The following is a 12,530-nucleotide window of genomic DNA, read 5'->3' as shown; positions in this document are numbered from 1 at the left end:
AATGTTCTAATATTTGCAGGGCTGCTACAAAGAAGAGGGGTCAACCTATTTTTCAAAGCACCTGCAGGTAGGACAAGAAGCAATGGATGGAAACTGAACAAAGAGAGAAGCAACCTAGAACTAAGGAGAAAATTTCTGACAGCACAATCAACCAGTGGAACAGTTTGCTGTCAGAAGTTGTAGGTGCTCCAACACTAGAGGCTTTTAAGAAGGGACTGGACAGCCATTTGTATAAAATGGTATAGAGTGTCCTGCTTGAGCAAGGGGTTGGACTAGAAGACCTTCAAGGCCCCTTCCAACTCTTGTTATTCTGTATGATCAGAACAGCACAGAATACTTTATTTGACCAAGTGTGATTAGACACACAAGGAATTTGTCTCGAACAAAAGCACTTAGTGTACTTGTAAAACAACAAGGAAATAATAATTTTACTATGCGATGAATAATAATAATAATAATAATAATAATAATAATAATAATAATAATAATAAGAAGAAGAAGAAGAAGAAGAAGAAGAGGAGGAGGAGGAGGAGGAGGAGGAGGAGGAGGAGGAGGAGGAGGAGGAGGAGGAGGAGGAGGAGCACCACTTGAATACTATTGACATTGACAAATTCACCGTTAGTCAATTACAAAAGGCGGCTTTACTTGGAACAGCTTGTACCCTGCCACAATATCTCTAACACTATCAAACATCCACATCTGCCTATCCCAGGTAGACAAAAATATCTGGACATACTGAAGTTTGCAACCAGTAGAAAGAGAAAATAAGAGTAATAAAAGGATAAATAATACTACAGCCACACTCTTATGGGTTAATATACATGCACATTAGTCAGAACCTAGTAGTCACTGTATGCTGTCAACTGTGAAAATTAGGAGTTCAGCAGAGTGATGGCACAAGGGGAAAAAACTGTCCCTGCGTTTAGTTGTCTTGACCTGCAATACGCTATGGTACCATCCCGAGGGAAGAAGGTGAAACAGTGTCCAGGATATGAGGGGTCTACAGACAATCTCTCCTAGTCGTGGTCTTCTAGGTAATTTAATTTAATTTTAATTTAATTTATTAATATTTCTATACCGCCCTTCTCCCGAAGGACTCAGGGCGGTGTACAGGGCAAGAATAAAACACAGAAATTTACAAAAGATAAAAGGTAATTAAATACATGCCCAGTTAAAAAATACAGTTAATACATACTAAAAACCCCAATAAAAATAGTAAAAACCCCACCAATCCCCCCTCAGGCCAGGCCGGCTTGCTCGAACAAGTATGTTTTCAGATCGCGGCGAAAGGAGCGAAGATCGGGCGCTGTCCGGAGCTCAACCGGTAACTGGTTCCATAGCTCCGGGGCACCCACAGAGAAGGATCTCCCCCTGGGGGCCACCAGTCGACATTCTCTGACCGGTGGCACCCTGAGGAGGCCATCTCTGTGGGAACGCACAGGGCGGAGGGAAGTAGACGCCGGCAGCAGGTGTTCCCTAAGGTACTCCGGACCCCTGCCATGTAGGGCTTTAAACACCATTACTAGCACCTTGAATCTCACCCGGAAGACAACTGGTAACCAATGCAGCTCACGGAGCAGAGGTGTGACATGGGAGTATCGGGAGACTCCCAACACAACTCTCGCGGCTGCATTCTGTACCAGTTGGAGCCTCCGGGTGGTCCTCAAGGGAAGCCCCATGTAGAGAGCGTTGCAGTAGTCTAGACGAGAGGTCACGAGCGCGTGAGTGACCGTGCATAAATCATCCCGGCTTAGATAGGGCCGCAACTGGCGCACCAGGCGAACCTGGGCAAAAGCCCCCCTAGTCACAGCCACCATGTGATCTTCCAAGGTGAGCCGTGAATCTAGGAGGACTCCCAAGTTGCGAGCCCTATCTACGGGGGGTAATAATTCACCCCCTATAGAAAGAGATGGAATATCCGAATAAACCCGGGATGAAGGTATGCAAAGCCACTCGGTCTTGTCGGGGTTGAGTTGAAGTCTGTTCCTCCCCATCCAGACCCGAACCGCCTCCAGGCAACGGGACATCACGTTGAGGGCATCACTGGGGTGGTTTGGGGTCGAAAGAAAAAGCTGGGTATCATCAGCATACTGATGATACCCAACTCCAAAGCCACGAATGATCTCACCCAGCGGTTTCATGTAGATGTTGAACAGGAGAGGCGAGAGGACCGACCCCTGAGGAACTCCACAAACGAGAGACCTCGCGGTCGACCTCTGCCCTCCTGTCAACACCGACTGCGAGCGTCCCTGGAGATAGGAGGAGAACCACTGTAAGACCGTGCCTCCCACTCCCAATCCCCTGAGACGCCGCAGCAGGATACCATGGTCGATGGTATCGAAAGCCGCTGAGAGGTCTAATAGGACTAGAACAGAGGAATGCCCCCTGTCCCGAGCCCTCCAGAGATCATTCACCAGTGCGACCAATGCCGTCTCTGTGCTGTGCCCGGGCCTGAAACCCGATTGGTACGGGTCTAGATAATCCGCTTCATCCAGGACCAAAGGGAGCTGATGCGCCACCACACTCTCAACAACCTTCGCAAGAAAGCGAAGGTTGGAGACCGGACGAAAGTTGTTCAATACAGCTGGGTCCAAGGCAGGCTTCTTGAGGAGAGGCCTCACCACCACCTCTTTCAAGACGGCAGGGAAGCTACCCTCACTCAAAGAAGCTGATATAACTGCTTGGAACCAGCTGCGTGTCCTCTCCCGGGCTGCATAAACCAGCCAGGAAGGGCACGGGTCCAATAAACATGTGGTGGAGCTCAGCCTCCCCATAATCCTGTCCACTTCCTCCGGATTCACAGAATCAAACTCCTCCCAGGTGATATCGACAAGACCGCCCGTGTCCTGATCGTCAGACTCTGCCCAGTCGGAGTCCAGACCAGTCCGAATCCGAGCGATTTTGTCCGACAGATAATGGTTAAACTCCTCGGCACGACCCTGCAAGGGTTCCTCCCTCACCTCTTGATTAAGGAGGGAGCGAGTCACCCTAAACAGGGCGGCCGGGTGATTATCTGCGGACGCGATAAGGGTAGCGAAGTGATTAGACCTCGCCACCCTTATCGCAGCAAGATAAGACCTAATATAGGTTCTTAGTCACAATCGGTCGGATTCGGATCGGCTGGACCTCCAACCGCTCTCTAGGCCCCGTCTCCGACGCTTCATCTCCCGGAGCTCCGCGGAAAACCATGGAGCTCGACGGGATGTGCATCGGGTCAGGGGCCGCAAGGGTACAACTCGGTCAAGAGCCTCAGTGGCTGCCCTTTCCCAGGCTTCCACTAAGGCATCTGCCGAGCTGTGAGTGGGGGAGGCAGGTGGGGACCCCAGCGCTGCCTGGAACCTCTCGGGATCCATTAAGCGTCTGGGGTGGTACCATCTAACTGGTTCCACACACCCACGGCGGGGGGTAGCAAAACGGAAGACCAGCCGCAGGAGATGATGATCGGTCCATGACAGGGGCATAATAATTGGGGAGCCCCCACCAAGATCATCTAACCACCGACCAGATAGGAAAACTAGGTCAAGGGTGTGGCCTCCCTCATGAGTCGGTCCTGAAATTACTTGCGTCAGGTCCATGGCCGTCATGGAAGCCATGAACTCCCGAGCCAACTCAGATGATCCTCCCAGAGATGGTAGATTGAAGTCCCCCAAAACTATAACTATAAGTTTCAACCACCAACCCAGAGAGGACATCGAGAAGCTCAGGCAGGGCTGCTGCTGCGTGACTAGGCGAAAGGTACACCAGCAGCAAGCCCAACTGCGCACCAGGGCCGCATCTCAAAAAGAGAGACTCACACCCGACTATCTGCGGAACGGTGGCCTCCCGCGGACCTAAGGTCTCCCTCATAACAACGGCCACTCCCCCACCCCTACCCTGAGCCCGAGGCCGGTGTAGCACCCGGAAACCTGGTGGGCAAAGATCAGCCAGAGGAATACCGCCCTCTGGGCCCAACCAAGTCTCCGTGATGCAAGCCTGCTCACACTCGACCAAGTCACGGACGAGAGGAGCTTTATTGACGACAGACCTGGCATTCAAGTACACCAGCCGGAGCTCAGGAGGCTGCACATCCTCACTCCCGGGACCTCGGGGCAGAACAAGAGGGTCGGAACGCCTCACCGCTTGCAAGTAGCGGAGAGGCCTTCCCTGAGATCGATACGGCCCTCTGTTCCTACACCTGCTGCCATTCCCTAACGTCGTGGGAATGGGCAATCCCACGACTTGCCCTGGAGCCCCGGGGGCAACTGACCCCCGCTCCTCCCCTCCGCGATCAATCCTGGCCCTGGCCTGAACAACGGTTGCTGGACTGCCCCCCATATCCGAACAACCAAAAGAAGTTCCCACCCCCCTCCCTAACCTCCTAAAAAATTTAACCAAAAAACTAACCAGGGGCCTCTTATTTGGCTTATATCGGAGGCCCCTACCCGTGCCCAACCATCTCTCAGGGTCCCAACAATCGGGCCCTTCATCAAGAGGAGGTGTAAAGAGTAAGGCGGGTCGCTCCCAGGATGGGGGGGCCCCCCTGAGGGCGAGTAAGACCGTGCAAGAATAAGTCAGACGCATGATCATTAAACAAGTCCGACAAAAAGACAGCAAGGCAGACCAGATCGATACGGGAGGATCTCAAAATAAATAAGTCGAAGGCAAATGACCAGAGAGCCAGCCCAGCTCCACTGCCACTAGAGCTGGGAAACCCTGGAACAGATCGAATCCTGCCCTCTCACGGCGGTCAAGGCCGGGGGGGCAGCCTGGTACATAAAACCGGGGGAGCAATACCACCCAGAGCTCTCACCTCTGGGAGGCAGCAGATGTAAAATCTTAACCACTCTCCCACAGTGGTTAAAACCCGGACCTTCCATTATAGGGGAGGGGGGAGAGGAGGAGGGAGTTAGAGCAAAAGAATCTATAATATACATCAGGATTAATAAGCCGGTATAGTCACAAAATGGTAGGAGAGATTCCGATTGTATAAGTCAATTCCATGTTGCAAAAAGACCGGATGATAGTCAGCCAAGAAGGAAACCACAACATGGTCTAATCATTTTCTGGCGGCGCAGAGATTAAATTTGCCTCACAAACGTCCGAGGCAACAGCGTCCGCGTTCCACCACCAGGCCAGGTCACCATGTCAGAGAGGCCAACTCCCTTCACCGTCAGCCATCTCGGACACCAGCCAAACGACGTCTCCACCACTCCAGCATTTTCACCCCCCCGCTGCTCCAAGCCGCGATTCATAGTCAGTCCAACAACACGCGGCTCCCCAAGCAGCAGGAAGGCGTTCCGGAGCACCACCGAGCTGTAAAGAATTAATCCGGGCGTCACAGGTCTCAGGAACGCCACCAGGCTCCGTAGAAGTGGTCTCGAGACCCCCGCTGCACAGACGGTCAGCCGGTCGGCGCCACGTTGAGCAGAGCTCCAGCAAAAAATCTGGATCTTTTCGGGTACCTCAGCAGCCTCAGCAGCCTCCATCGGGGCTCCGCCCAGCTCCTCCGCGTCCAACAGCCTCCATCGGAGTTCGCCGGGCCCCTGCGGCATCGACAAACAGCTGGTCGGCGCCGTACAGCACGGGGCTCTGCTCAGCTCTTCCATGTCCACCAAGCCGTCCAGAAACTCCTCCGGGCTCCTCCGGCCTCCTCCGGGCTCAGCTGACAGTCCTCAAAGAGTCCTCGGAGCCCTCGGAGAGTCCAGGCTCCCAGAGCCAAGGTAAACCATATAGGCGTTCCAAAGGCAGGCACCCAAGCTCAGCTCACCTCGTCCTCGTCCTCATCCTCACCCAAAACCTTCACAGGACTCAAATATCACTGTGAAGCTCCCCAGGGTCGCCACATTGCTAAAATTGCCGAAGCTCCTGACGGAGCTCAGCCACGCACGTCCGCCATCTTGGGCATGCTCCCAAAGAAAAACAGCCAGTGCATTATGAGCATAATCTTGAGTATTGCACAGTAGGTGCCACTGTCATCTATATAGACTCCCTTTCCTCTCCAGACTTCCAATCTAGGTCTTTTTTATGTGAAAAAACCTTAGGAAATTAGAGGGGTCTTTTTCTGGTAAATCCCCAACCTCATAGTATATCAATATTCCTGCATGTGCTGAGATTGTTCTAGGGGACTTCAAGATATGCACTGACATAATTAGAGGAAGACACATCAGAACTTCATGGTACCCATGATAATCATAGGGCCACCTTAACATGATATCAGTACAGCACACATGGCAGAACATAGTTTGGATTGGGTTTTCTCAGTCAAGTAGAAGAATAATATCAGGCCCAAGCCCAGAGACAAACTCAATCCTTTATTTGCTTACACCTAACAGAAGCTTGTCAAACTAAAGTTATAACCTTCTAACCTATTAGATATATCCTAAGAGATTCTATGGTGTGGCTACTCTGAACCTCTTTCCCTCTCCCCATCCAACTCCAGATTGTGCACTCAATTCCTCTCCACCTCTCTCTGGGAAAGCTCTGAGTTCAAAAATTCACTGGGAGTGGGGGTGGTATCAGCCTCTTTAGGAGAAGCTGTGATTATATTATTCATGAAGAATCCTGACCTGGGCCCAGACTATGAAGGTAACTATGGTTCAATTGCCAAAACCAGAATCACTAGAAAATGTTCGTAAGCAAGTGGATGTTAAATAAATCCTTGACCTCTTGTATGAAACTCTTTCTTTATATCCATTTTAAGCTACTTTAAAGCCTGATTTTGGAAACAGAAACTGTCTTGTTTACCTTGTGCTATCCCAAGCTTTAACAGCAAGTCCCCGCTTTTTTCTGTTTTCTGTAAAAGCATCAGAGGGCATCTTTTCAGTCAAGGAATTGTGTAATAATAATTATGTTACATTAGCATAGGATGATTAATTCTCATTTTTAATGATTTCATTCATTTGTTCCCTTATTATTGATTGCCTAGGCCATGGGTCTTCAAACCTGGCCCTTTTATGACTTGTGGACTTCAACTCCCAGAATTCCTCAGCCAGCGTGCCTGGCTGAGGAATTCTGGGAGTTGAAGTCCACAAGTCATAAAAGGGCCAGGTTTGAAGACCCCTGGCCTAGGCCCTAGACAATGTTACATGCTTGTGCAAATCAGCATTCAGAAAGGGAGAAGAAATGTTTATTTCTAAGCGCACTGAAAAATGGTTAAACCCACCCAAAGAGCCACAGAAGCAGGATCCTGAAGATAACAGACTTATTTACAGCTCACCTGTGGTTCATAAAGGAAGAGGAAGGCCAAAAAGGTATAGTTAGATTCTCTGAAAACAATTTACCACAAGGATCCAAAGATACCAAATTTGATAAAGTTCTTTTTTCATGGCTCAAACTAAATGAGTCACCTACTGAAACACAACTGTGAAACTTTTTTTCTTAATGGACCAGTTTTGTTTTGAAAAATGTGGGTGAAAAAATGAAAATGTGAAGCTATGCTATTATTGAAAGTGTGTAGTGGCAACAGGATGTGAGGCAACATATTCAACTAGTGAAGAGCTGCCCAGCTCAGAACTTCTGGACAACTCCAGATTTAGGAGATGGATAACAAACAGATACTGAATTGGAGTAGCAATGTCTATGATTCTAAAAAGCAATGACTAGAAAGTTCTACTTTTTTTCTCATTAAATGAACAAAGGATTCCAAATAAGATTTAAAGTCCCCTATCATTGCATTTGAAGCAGACAAATTAACTAAACATATTGTCAAGCCATTGATGTTACTTCACTCATAAAGCTAACTTCAAAAATGTAGTATTTTTAAATTTATTTTTTAAATTTAAAATCCAAAGTGTTGCCTAATTAACATTTTGTTAGGAAACACAACAAAGCCTCTCTATATACCCATAACTAGGATATGTGCCAACCAGACCCACACTTGTAGAGTTTTAAGAAGCCACTTTATTGTTCTATGCCTGTTTCACAGGAATCTCCCCAGACTGGTAGCTTTAGCCTGGGAAAGGCAAACTAAGGCTCAATGGGATTTATGTATTTATTTATTTATTTATTTATTTATTTATTTATTTATTTATTTATTTATTTATTGGGGGGGCAGACCTTGCCCTCTTGTGTTTATGTGTTGTGTTTACATAACAATTCCAGACTAATTTCCCACTTGAGTCCTTTCTGTTTGCATAATAATTCCAGACTAATTTCCAATTTCAGTTGTCCTCTGACTGGGACAGTTGCTCTTCAACACTGTGCCAGTTTAACAACTTGACAAAGTCTTTTAGTAATCTTATCTACACTGCATATGATTCATCATTAATCCAACTCATGTATGATTTCCTGTGCTATATGTTTAAAGAAGTGTTCCATTTTCATGAAGTAAACAGGAAACACAACAGGAACAAGACCAAAGCTAAGAAATAGGATTTTTATTACATGTTCTCTTAATAGAAGATAAGCTATAGCAAGTCCATAATTGTAATTAACTGCATCTGTTTAGTACAAGGTTGGTAGCAGGGAGTTATGTATCTTTTGTGTTAAGGATATTCTATCTTCTAGCCCCATGAAGAAGGTATACCAGTTGAACATGAGTGATTGTGAGAAGGGCTTCCCAAACCAGAAAAAAAATTTAATTGGCAGACAAAATGTATTTGCGAAAAGGCCCTCCTACCGGCAATGGGGGAAAAGTCGCGATATGTTGCGTGATGTCACGTGACATCGCGAGTTTGACATGCCTGGTCTAAGATAATCCCCAAATTTCAAACACATTCTGCTTAGGAAAGTGCAATCCTATTAAGATCTAAGGATTATAAATCCTTGTAAAAGAATGCCCTTGAATCTTTGTGTACATTTTGAATAAAAGTAGAAACAATGTCAAAACTGTGATACTTTGATACTCTGCCTAGTGAGAACTGGGGGTAGATTTCCAACAACAACTAGAACTAATCCCAGAAGAAGAAGTAGACACTACAATATGCTTTCCCCTACTCTCAGCTCCTGAGACAGTCTATAAGGAACACATGAGTAATGGAATCAAAAGTTGATGAGAATCAAGTAGAATCAGAAAGATTATATGACCCCTGTCCTTGTCATCCATAAGTGCTATTTCATTGCTATACATAGTCTTGTAGCCCAACCAAAAAGTGTCTGAATAATCTATTTCTTCCATGGCCTCCTGGAGCTGCCTTCCATGACACATTAGACTTCACTGTCACCAGCACTGTCATTATTCTTTGATGCAACTTCACAAATTCATTGAATTAAAATATGATGATAAAGATTGCAGAAACAGTGTGCAAATACTCCAACTTCAATGCAGTTTTTGAAAACCAGAATGAGCACAACAGAAATTATATCAGATTTAGGAAAGAGTCATGCCTATACTATGTACCACCAGAAGCATTGATATATTTCATTTCTGAGCTTGCACTGGGACAAGTTTCACCACTTAACCAAACATAAAGACCATATGGTAGGACAAGTCCAATCAGATATGATTTAGTGAGGATCAAGGCCATCTACCGGTAATCTGTATTTCTCCTAACTTTTTTGTTTGAAACTTTACCTCATAAAGTTGCTGTTTACCCTGAAGCTACATGGAAAGATTTGTTATACATGGCAACATTTTATTCACATATTTATTATGACTTTATTCAAATTTCATCAAGAATGTTTACTTTGAACAGCATTTACTCTACAAATAGAGAGGAACATCTGAAACCTCCTAATAGGGTAGTGCAAGCATCAGTGAAGCCAACAGAGGAAGGATGAGGCTGACGGGAGTTTCTTAGAAATGCAGTATACCAAAGACCACATACATTTCTGCTGATTTTTTTTTCAGTTATGCTTCTCTGTTTTCAAAGAAGAAAAAGGAAATAGTTGAAAATGAAATCAATTTTTTTTAATTAAAAACATATTTGTTGTAATAAACAGCTATCCATAGTATTGTTCTGGAAAAACAACGTGACATACCCATATATGAGGACCCAGATTGTTGGGGGCAATTAAGCTGACTTTGTAATAATGCTGCTTGGGGTGTGTGTGTGAAAGCCCTAATAAGCAGGCATATACATAGAATGAAGGCTACTGCTAAGCTTGTAAGCCGCCCTGAGTCTTCGGAGAAGGGCGGGATATAAATGGAATTAAAATAAATAAATAAATAAAAATATATAAAGTAGTAGTAATGTGAAATTGCAATGAGTAGTTTTTAAGTGTCTGAATTTTCTGAGTTTCCTTCCTCAAAACTGAAAATGAAGAGACCTCCAGTGAGCAGTTTTATAGCATCAAACTCATATTCTGGACCTCCAATCAAACGAAGGCCTTTCTTCCTCTGACACTCTGACATAAAGATGGCATATCAAATTAATCTATGCATAGTCCTGCATTTCAAAAGAATTCCAATTGAGCTTAATGAGAGCTATCGCTTAGAAAGCATGAGCCAGAAATAACTTGTGATCCATCAACAGAAAATAGAATTCAAGAGCAATCTTTCATATTTTAGATCCTAGTTTCCTATTTCCTAGTTTCCAATACAAGTCATGAATACCAGGAGTCCATGAATACCAAAATACTTGTTAACAACTATAGTACATCACTATCTCTATGTCTAGGTTTCTGTATTCATGTGTGCTCCAAACCATTCTTAGGAAATCAAAATATAAAGGGATGCATTCAGAGCTTTATCTAGAATATGTTTCCATTCCCAGGAGGGAAGAAAAGTAAAGAGTGTTGAGACCATTCTTGGAAGCTAGAGGGCATTGTGAGAAATAGTTTGCCTTTAGGCCAGACATGTCAAACACAAGGCCCGGGGGCCGCATCCGGCCCGCAAAGTGGTTTCGTGTGGCCCACGAAGCCATCCTAGAAACAGTGAGGGAACGGCCCCCACTGCCTTGGCCCTGGCTCAGAGACCCTCCTTCTGCCAGAGACCCTCAGATCTGTCCCACTCCTGCCCAGGCCCCCATAGGCACTCTTGATGCGAACGATGTAGAGCTGGCCATGCCCACCCAGTAGGCCATACGCACTCTAGCCATGCCCACCCAGTAGGCCATGCCCACCCTGGCCATACCCACCCGGCCCCTTGAGGGCAACTGCAATGCTGATGCGGCCCTCAATGAAATTGAGTTTGACACCCCTGCTTTAGGCAAACTGGGCACACCCCATATTGACCATTTTATGGAATGCCCAGAAGCTGCGTTCAGAATTTCAGATGTGCCCATCAGCTCAAAATGTTGGGAACTCAATTTAAAATACCTAATTTCTCAGACACTCATGTTCATAAGAAATCATTTATTTGACAAAACAGGTTAGATTAAGTTAAAGTAAAGCAACAAAGAGAATATACAAGAAGCTCAAACTGTGGAAATTACAGATTATACTGTGAATGTCCTTAACAGCACCATTGCCACCCCACCTGCTTGGTAATGCAAATTATCTACTAAAAGCAAGTGTAGAAAGGAAGTAGGGAAGCCCAGCCCTGCCAGTTTTCCTGAGATGGAGTATTGACACTTCACTTAGAACTTGTTCAAATTTAGCACCTGAAAATTACCAATAATTCTTTGTCAAACCTTGAGAAACCAAACTGACAATGAACTCTAGGTCTTACTTACATCTTCCTGCATAAATTACTCTCTAAATCTGTCCATTAATATCATCTTATATCCAAAAGTGGAGTGTTAATTGCATTTGAAACATTCCATTCTTTTTCCTGTGCAGCCTCATTCCTAAATATCAACCTGTGTCCCTTTTCTCACACAGAAAAACTAAATCTGAGGCAGCAGATGTCTAAATCTAAGCTGCCACTACGCATCTAGATTTGTTTTTTAAACTAGCACTGAGTTCTATAAAGCCATATTTCCCCTAATCCAGACCAACAGATGAAAAGAACAAAATCTACACAACTCCTCAGCACTTTTCTGGCATGCCAAATTTCTCACTTGCACATGTGAACACATGATATCATGTCTAAATGCTGCTGTCCAAACAGCGGGAAGAGCAACTCTTCTGTTACTGATTTTTTATCTTAAAGCAGCACGTGCATCATGATTTTCAGCCCCTCACATATTATTCAATAATTCCTTTAAAAGTTCAGAAAGAAAACATTCCTTTTGTTGGAAAGTAAATAAGCACAATTTATCTCAAGAGTGAAATCATTTGAATGGGTACTGTGACATAGATTACAAAGAGAGCTATAGGAAAACAAAGCATTTAAGAAAGCCTCAAGTGAAAATGCTGCCATTCATCAGTAAGATTTCCTGGATGACAACTATGCTGAAGAAATTTGGGGCATAATGTCTTTCCTGGTTCAATTTCACCATTCTGACAGAAAGCAGAGGGACCAATTTTGCAAGGCAGTAGTCAAGCAGTAGTCAAAACAGTAAAGAGCTTCTAGGTGATTGAAATGTACTCAGAAGTAAAATAAACTGCCATTGAACACATAGGGGATGTGAACCAAGCAAAAAGAAATTTGTACATCAGGATCCTTAGTGGCGCAGTAGTTAGAATGTAGTATTGCAGGCTAACTCTGCCCCACAGCCTGGAGTTCAATCCTGACTGGCTCAAGGTTGACTCTGCCTTCCATCCTTCTGAGGTTGGTACAATGAGGACCC

The 12,530-nt window shown here is 45.3% G+C and overlaps 1 protein-coding gene across 1 annotated transcript in view; it reads right to left on the bottom strand.

Annotated features, from left to right (window-relative positions):
- The window catches only part of PIK3R5 (phosphoinositide-3-kinase regulatory subunit 5), a 66,926-nt gene that overhangs the window by 40,126 nt on the left and 14,270 nt on the right, over positions 1-12,530 (bottom strand). The gene's annotated exons all lie outside the window — the stretch shown is intronic.

The sequence above is a fragment of the Vipera berus genome (genome assembly GCF_964194415.1).
Source record: "Vipera berus genome assembly, chromosome: 2".
Classification (NCBI taxonomy): Eukaryota; Metazoa; Chordata; class Lepidosauria; order Squamata; family Viperidae; genus Vipera; species Vipera berus.
This window is presented reverse-complemented; position numbering and strand designations above follow the sequence as displayed.